Here is an 8,151-nt window from a genome sequence, read left to right as displayed (position 1 = left end):
AGTTGCTGTATCGGTCAAACTGACCTAGGAGTCTAGATATGAATCGAGTTGTTTATCGGTCAAACTGACCTAGGAGTCTAAATATGAATCGAGATGCTGTACCGGTTAAACATCTCTCTTACTTGAATAGTATTGTTCAGTATTTATACTCATATTTGAGGGAAGGGTTTCTGAAGCGTTGGGGTGAAATTTGAAGAGGCCGTGTGAACTTCAATGATACATTTGATGTAGGTATTTTTTTTTTTTTATAATCGCCCTCCCTTGCTATTTATGGTATACGGGGTGCGGCAGCAGTGAGGAAATGCGCTGGGATTTGCGCACACCAATGCTCACAAAAATCAACATTTTTTTTTATTCTGTTTATTATTATAAAATTTTAATATTTTATTACATTTAATATTTAAAAAAAACTGTTTTCTTTCTTTTTTATTATATCATATAAATATATGTAATTTATATATCTCATAATCTAATCAATTCGTAGTCAGTCCGATTACGGATTGATTAGTATGCTATGTAATGTAGTAACCCGATGTATATGGGCTACTAGTAATAGATGAATAAAGTATTTCTCTCTCTCTTAGCAATAATATTGTTAGGGGGGGATTTCCTTTTAATTTTTATTTTGAATAATTTTTAAAGTGGTGCAGCCCAGCGCGGTTGAGCGCTTTACTGATGGGGCTGCACCTGCATCAAGTCCTCCTGGTCTGCATCCGTTCGGGTGCCTCCTGGTCCAACCCTCCTGGTCTCAGTCTGGGTCAGCTTCCTCTTCTTTCTGTGGCTCGCCGATGTTGAGCGATCGGTCAAGCCCTTCCCATTGTGAAATACGTGGTGACCCACCACTTCCTTTCACCCATAAATGAACTCCTTCAAGAAGGGATAATTCTCTCCTTTCATCAGACGGAGAATGTCCGACTCGGCGAGAGCGAAAATCCCGGTCAATTTTATAATTTTTTTTTATTTATTTATCAAATTTCGTTCCGGTCAGTTTGATAAATAAAAAAGAACAGGAAAGGGAAAATTTGGAAAAGAACATATATATTCTGATATATACATATATTTAACAATATATACCTTTTATATTTTTAACTTGCTGCCACAGTTTAACAAATGATAACGGATTTGTAATATATATTCTTGCAATTGGGAAAGATCGGGTGTTCTCGATTTTTTTTCGGATCGAACCCGTCTCTATTTTGTCTTTTTTCTCCTTTATCCTTAACTAGTTATTCATCAAGTTTTTAAATATCGTATTTATCGAGTGTTTATTTATCCCAACAATGAAAACTGGTTATTCGTCATTTAAGCCATGTCAAACGATTTCAACGTGGATAAGACCTGTTTAATATTAAAAAACATTAAAGTGAACAATGATATAGTTTAATCAAAATTGTTTGAGATATTCTCGAGAAAGTCGGAAAAAGTGAAAAATCGATTCTATAGTGTGACTTTTACAGTCAGCCGATTTCATCGAAAAAGTTTCTGTAAAACCTCATACATAAGACAATATTAAACAGAGGTTATGTTCATATGACCCTTATTCGTGAATGAATCATTGATAAATAAATATCGTATCCATGACAATTTTGGCTCTATCTTTTAACTATAGCTACGTTTTACCCAACTCTAGCCTTAAATATGTTATTTAAGTTCCCTGAGAATTCTCGTTTTTGAGCTGACTACATACAGATGCACAAACAATTTGGAAATTGTCAATTTGACTTGAAATAATTTCGACTCCATAATAGGTTGAATATTTTACATGCAATATAGCATTATTAAATCAAGACTTATACTAATTTTAACAACCTCCTTGCTCATTTTCTCTAACATTTCTGAAAAACGAATGTTTTGGAGGACGAACCTTTCAATTTCAAATTTGACTACGACGTATTAACTATTTCGGACGCTTTCAATCTATACTCCTTCCCAGAATTATTCCGAAATAATTTGATAATATGTTAAAATGTAAGATTAGACGGCATTGTGTAGCTGAGGCACCCAAATTCATGGGGAACTTTCCAAGTCTTGTTGATAAGTTTCTCTTTACTCCACTGTTGGTGTCAAGTATAAAATGTCGGCTTACAAACTACTCGTTAATTAGGTAATTTAACACCAAGCTAGTTCTTCTTGCATATATTATAACCTACAATTATACTATTAATCCATTTTATTATACGAAGTTCGGTCATAAAAAATAGTAACTTCAATTTTCCATGTTTGCAGTTTTAACATCATCCTTCGTTTCATAAATTGTTGAAAGAATTTTTAGGAAATTAGTTTTCTTAAGACAATACCTTTGATATTATTTTATGCTAAGTAACTAAAGATTAAAGGTAAACTATTGTAATTAGCAAACAACTTAACAACGTAAAAGTTTTTATTTTTACATTTATTATGTATTACGACCGAACGCCTCATAGATGGTTCTTATATGTGAAGTAGAAAGAGATGGTCATGAAAAATAATAAACTATTTAATAATATGCAACTATTCAACCCACACTACAGATCTTCATCAGGGCTAAAACAAGAAAAAACAGATTAGGTAAATCTCATGAGATTAACACTGAAATAAATTAAGTTGTAAGGAAGTTAAAAATGAATTCCAAAAAGATATATTAGCTAATATAGTAATGAGAGTACCGATATAGACATAGAGTAGGTAAAGCTAAAGAGTATAAAAGTAGCATGTCGATTTAACAGATACAAACGTGGAGGTATAAAAAGACATAAATATAAAAAAAAAAAACTAAAAAAAAAAAATCAAAAATGAATATCAGAATGACATATTAATCAAAATAGTATTGATTGTAAAAAAATTAGGCCAAGCTAAAGAGTATAAAAGTGACATGTAAATAAAACAGATATAAAGGTGAAAGCCTTTTTACACCTCTGTATCTGTTTTATTTACATGTCAGTTTTATACCACCTTTATGTCTGTATTATTTTATTTACTTTTCATATTTACAGTCTCTAACTTTACCTACCTTATGTCAGTATTCGTATACTCATTACTAAGTTGGTTAATATATATTTTAGTTAAAGTGAAAAAAGACTTTCTTTAGAATATTTATTTGTACAATGTCTCGGGTGTTTCTCCACCTTCTAGCACTATTACGCTTTATAGTCAAATATCTTCATTTATTTTTAGAAGGTTTGTCTTCATAGTTACATAACTTTTAATTATGAAACTATAAAGACAAAATTGCAAAAATTATATATCGAAAATTATATTCTAGTTAAATATTTCCATTCCCTTTTTGAAATTTTGATTTACATAATTAAAAATTATGAAAATATGAAGAGAAAATTTCGAAAAGTAAATAGATATATTTGACTATGAGAAATACGGGTATAAGAAGATGGGGGAAAAAGCCGAAACGTTGTACAAGTAAACATATAGTATTGATAATATTCTAAAGGATATCTTCCTTCGCCTTAACATCTTCAAAATATAAATAATAAACATCTTTCCAGGAAATAAATTCAAGAATATATTATTGCAAGAGCCCAAGAACAGAAAAAATGGAGTTATTTCACCCCAATTTTTGATTACTTAATTGAAAACTAGGTATAATTACTAGTCAAGATTGATGAGTCTGCCAAGGATAGGTAAGGGGTTAAAAAACGTTTAAAATATTTTATTTAATCGGAGCTTTATATCTTTACAGCTACCAACAAAAATAGAAAATCTAAGAGAGCATCATTTAAAGTAGAGTAAATTTGCTAAAATGTAAGCTCTAATAGCTATTTAAGTTCAATAGTTCTCGAGATATAGCTTTTTAAAAAGCAACATTTCATAAAATTAATAGCTCTATTAAGGCTAATATTTAAGCAAATTTACCCTTCTTTAAATAATGTTGTTTTAGATTTTCTAGTGTTGTTGGTAGTTTTTAAGAGCTCTGAATGAAAAATTAAGGTTTTGAAACAGCCGCCATTTTTTATTCCTCATACATACACTTAGCAGACTCATCAGTTTTGACTAGTAATTATACATAGTTTTCATTAAAGTAATCAAACATTGGGGTGAGATAACTACCTTTTTTTCTTCCCGACTCTTGTACTATATCTATTAGGTATTCATCTTTAACTCCCTCGCTATTTTTATTTATGTTAGTTTATTTATATGTATATCTTTTCATACCTTCACTTTTATATCTGTTTTATTTATTTGTCTCTTTTATATTGTTTAACGTTTTCAACTATATGCCTATATCGGCACACTCAATACTATGTTGATTAATATTTATTTTTTCTATTCATTTTTCACTTCACAGATTTAACTCCCTTACTATTTTTTATTTATTTTTATGTTAGATTTTTTATATTGATATCTTTTTATACCTCCAACTTTTATATCTATTTTATTTACATGACACTTTTATACTACTTATTTTTTAATTTTCACTTATATACTTCCTAGCTTTACCTACTTAATGTATTAGTACACTCATTATTATGTTAACTAACACATCTTTTAGTTAAAGATGTTAAGATGAAAATAGACTTCCTTTAGGATATTATAAATATTGTGTATTTACTTGTAGAATGTTTCGGGGTTTTTCCCCATCTTCTAGTACCATTATTCCTTATAATATAATCTATAATATATAATATAATATATTTTTATGTCATTTTGCTTATATGGATGTTTTTTTTTTTTACCTACACCTTGATATCGGTTTTATTTAAATATCACTTTAATACTTACCTACTCATTATCTTCTCATTATAGCCTTGATAAAGTCCTGACTTTATGTCAAAACGTTGACTATTAATTAATAGTAAACAACTTTTAAATTGTTCTTCTTGACCACAATGCGGACTATTTCCATTTAATGCATTTAAGTTAATGCGCGAAGATCTGCAGTTCAAACAGAAATTTATTTTGATTATTTAAAATAGAAATTCTTCTTCAATTTAAAGGTAAGTAATTTCGATTGAAGCTTGATCAAATTTTAATATAATTGATCAATCTTCTATGGAAGTTATAGCTGGGCTAATTAGTTTTTCACTATTATTATTTATTTATATAAAAAAAATATTTCTTACTTTATTTATTTAAAATTTTGGATGAATTTTTGGACAGACTATCCATTATCCAACCCGTCTTCATTCTTGATGTTTTTCTAACTTAATGAGATTTGTCCTATTATAAAATATTAGTCAATCTATTTTATTTTACACTCTTCATTTACGTTTCAGATATTTACCACACTACTCAATTATTATTCAACCAGTGAAATGTATAAAGCAACTAGTGGAGCCAAAGATAAAACATTCATTTTGTTATAACTCCTAGTTTGGGAATCTAAATAGAGAAGAATGTATAAAAAAATTCATTCTGGCGCAGAAAAAAACTTTTTTTTTTTTCAAACTGTAAAGCTCTATAAATTATTTTTAGGAAGCAATATGATCCAAAACAGATCTTAGATACCTCGATAGTTAGATACCTAGATACCTCGCCAACAATCATTTTCAATTACGATGCAAAATTAATTTTGTCATAAAATTTACAAAATGCATTTCGGTCTGGATCTCCTTGTTTGTATCCTGGAATTTGCATAAATTGTTAACTTAATTTGCTTATATAAGTAAAAATGTCAACGTATTACATACTTTAATCCTATACCTGAACGACTCAAATTAATAATGAAAATCTTAACCTTCAGCATTTATTGTACAGCTCATATATATATCCAATATTTTATACATTTTATTTCATTACTTTTTAAATTTTTTTTTAATAGCAATGTACCAACACACCATTCAGATATCTGCATACTGCAGTGAAATATTGTTGTTACATTGTTCTTTTTTTTTTTGTAATTATCACTAATGACTTATAAACCTACGTAAATGTCGAGTGATTTCAATATGTGTTTGATTCCTTTTAGACTTTTGAACCTGAAGATGATATGGTCAGCCTAAATGTTTCGCGTTTAATCACCTCTTATAATACCTGTGGTGTAACAGTTGCATGTAATTCGTTTTCGAAGCTCCAAGCCCATTCAACTTTCATGAATGGAGGTTGTGTAATAATCTTAATCCAGATTCGATATCTATATATATTTTGTTATGTACATTCATAATTAAAATAATATTTAGTTCTTAAATAGTGAATGGCATTTGGTCTCTCTTTTTGATTTAAAAATAAAAAAGCATGATCCTAAGTTTTAACTAAAACAGTATATTTCTCAGCTATTCAAAATAACCCGATTACTAAAAACATCTTCCTTATAAAATTATAAGAATAAAAAGAATTACCTTCACTTTATAGAAATATTAAATTGCGATTATACTGTTTATCATTTTTTTTCATTCCTTGAGGAAGTTGATTTCCTTAAATAAAAAATATAAAATTCTTACGTTTAAATATAGTAAAATACGAAATTAAGTATGATTATTCTTATTTAATCAAAACAATTCAGTCCGAACTTTCAAAAGGTGGTGCCTAATTACTCATTGAAAATACAGTTTAAAATGAAAATTGGCTCATTGATAGCTATGATTTTATGGTATATTAAAGTAATAAATGATATTAACAATTTTATGGGCAAAATTTTTATGTAAGTGTTACATATATTAAGTAGTTATAATTCAAATCCATCAAAGACTATTTTCAACACGTTGTGGTCTTTAATTCATATTTTGTTTTTTTACTAGCAATCTCATTTTAGAAATATAAAATTTATGATAATTTCAAAATAAATCTATTGCACAGCTTCAAACTACTAGTTCTTTGTTTTATATAATTCGAAATTTATAAATGTATATAATAAATAATATATTTCAAAAGTTTATGACCACAATTAATTATTATTCTATATAAAAATTTTCAAATTTGAAAATAATCAAAATTTATATTTTGTAATAATTGCGTTTCCAAAAATAGGAATATAATTGTTGTATTCATTTCTGTGTAAAATTATGTTGCTTATTTGATTGATGTATATTAATTGTGACATATGATTTTATCGTAAGTACAAACATTTTTACTACTTTTTTTAATGTAATATTATAATACAGCACTGAAGCAGTTTATGATAAATCTATTTGGAAGTAAATTAGATTTTTAATAATATCTTGATATGATTAAATCGACCATATGCTATGAATTCGGTAATTTTATTTTTAGTATCCTAGAAGTATTTGTGAGACCTATATTATAAAAATATTACAGAAATAGTTTTAAAAATCAAATTAAAAAAAAAATTGTCTAGCTTATCAATGAAATGATGTGTAGTAAAGATTCCCTTACCTCGCCTCTCCTTGGTTTCAACATAATCACGGCCGGGCAAAAAATAATTGGAAATGAAATTTTAATAAAATATATACATATAAATAATGGACAAAATAAAAACAATAAACAAAAAATAATAATAAATGACAATAAAATAATATACGAGAAAGTCCTACATTGGAAGGAGGTCGAGTGCCTACTGGGGCCATGAATGGAGCGAGGTGGTGGGGATGGCTCAATGAGTCCCCCCACTCCGGTGTGTACTGCACCCGCCTATAAATTCATGCACTCTGCACTGCATTGAGTGCAGTGTTTCGACGCCATATTGTCGGCAGCATGTTTAATATAATAAAGGATATTTATGAAAAATAAAGCAATGTTTTCTGTCTATAGTTTTGAAGACTAATTTGCCATAGCACGTGCAGAGAAGATAATTATAAAGATATTAAACTCCCTAGGCTTACTTGTCAAGAATATATACGAGTTGTTAACCAAATTCTTCAAAAATATACACCTTTATAAATCATATAAATCAGTTGTTAAAATATTTGTAACTACCCAGCCATATATATATATTTAACGTGTAGAGGATATCGAGAATTTAATTTTTAAGATAGAGAATTAAGAGTTTTGAATCGAAAATCATAATTATATTATTAAATTCTGGATGGAGTACAAGTGTTTCAAAGTGAGTTTCTCCAGAATTTTCCCAATGATGAATAGAAGAAAGATTAGAAGGCAGGATAAGTTGTTTTCTGACGGCTTTGAAGTTTTGGGTAACCTTTCTTACTAATTTCTTGATCCTGAAAATACCTGGGACGGTATAAAACGTTATATATGAGGAATAGAATAGCTTTTCGAGGAATATATTTTAGGATATGAGATCTTATCCAGGACCTTTGTAGA

At 28.4% G+C, this 8,151-nt stretch overlaps 1 protein-coding gene across 1 annotated transcript in view; it reads right to left on the bottom strand.

Moving 5' to 3' along the window:
- The window catches only part of Corin (corin serine peptidase), a 224,334-nt gene extending 216,912 nt beyond the window's left edge, over window positions 1-7,422 (bottom strand). The window contains exon 1 of the mRNA XM_067047823.1: window positions 7,264-7,422. The gene's annotated coding sequence lies outside the window, so the exon portion shown is untranslated. The remainder of the gene's footprint in view (window positions 1-7,263) is intronic.
- Between the last annotated feature and the right edge of the window lie 729 nt (window positions 7,423-8,151).

Source organism: Halyomorpha halys, unplaced genomic scaffold (assembly GCF_000696795.3).
Source record: "Halyomorpha halys isolate HHAL.00 unplaced genomic scaffold, Hhal_1.1 Scaffold111.1, whole genome shotgun sequence".
NCBI lineage: Eukaryota > Metazoa > Arthropoda > Insecta > Hemiptera > Pentatomidae > Halyomorpha > Halyomorpha halys.
The sequence above is the reverse complement of the archived record's forward strand: the minus strand, read 5'-3'. Positions and strand labels throughout refer to the sequence as shown.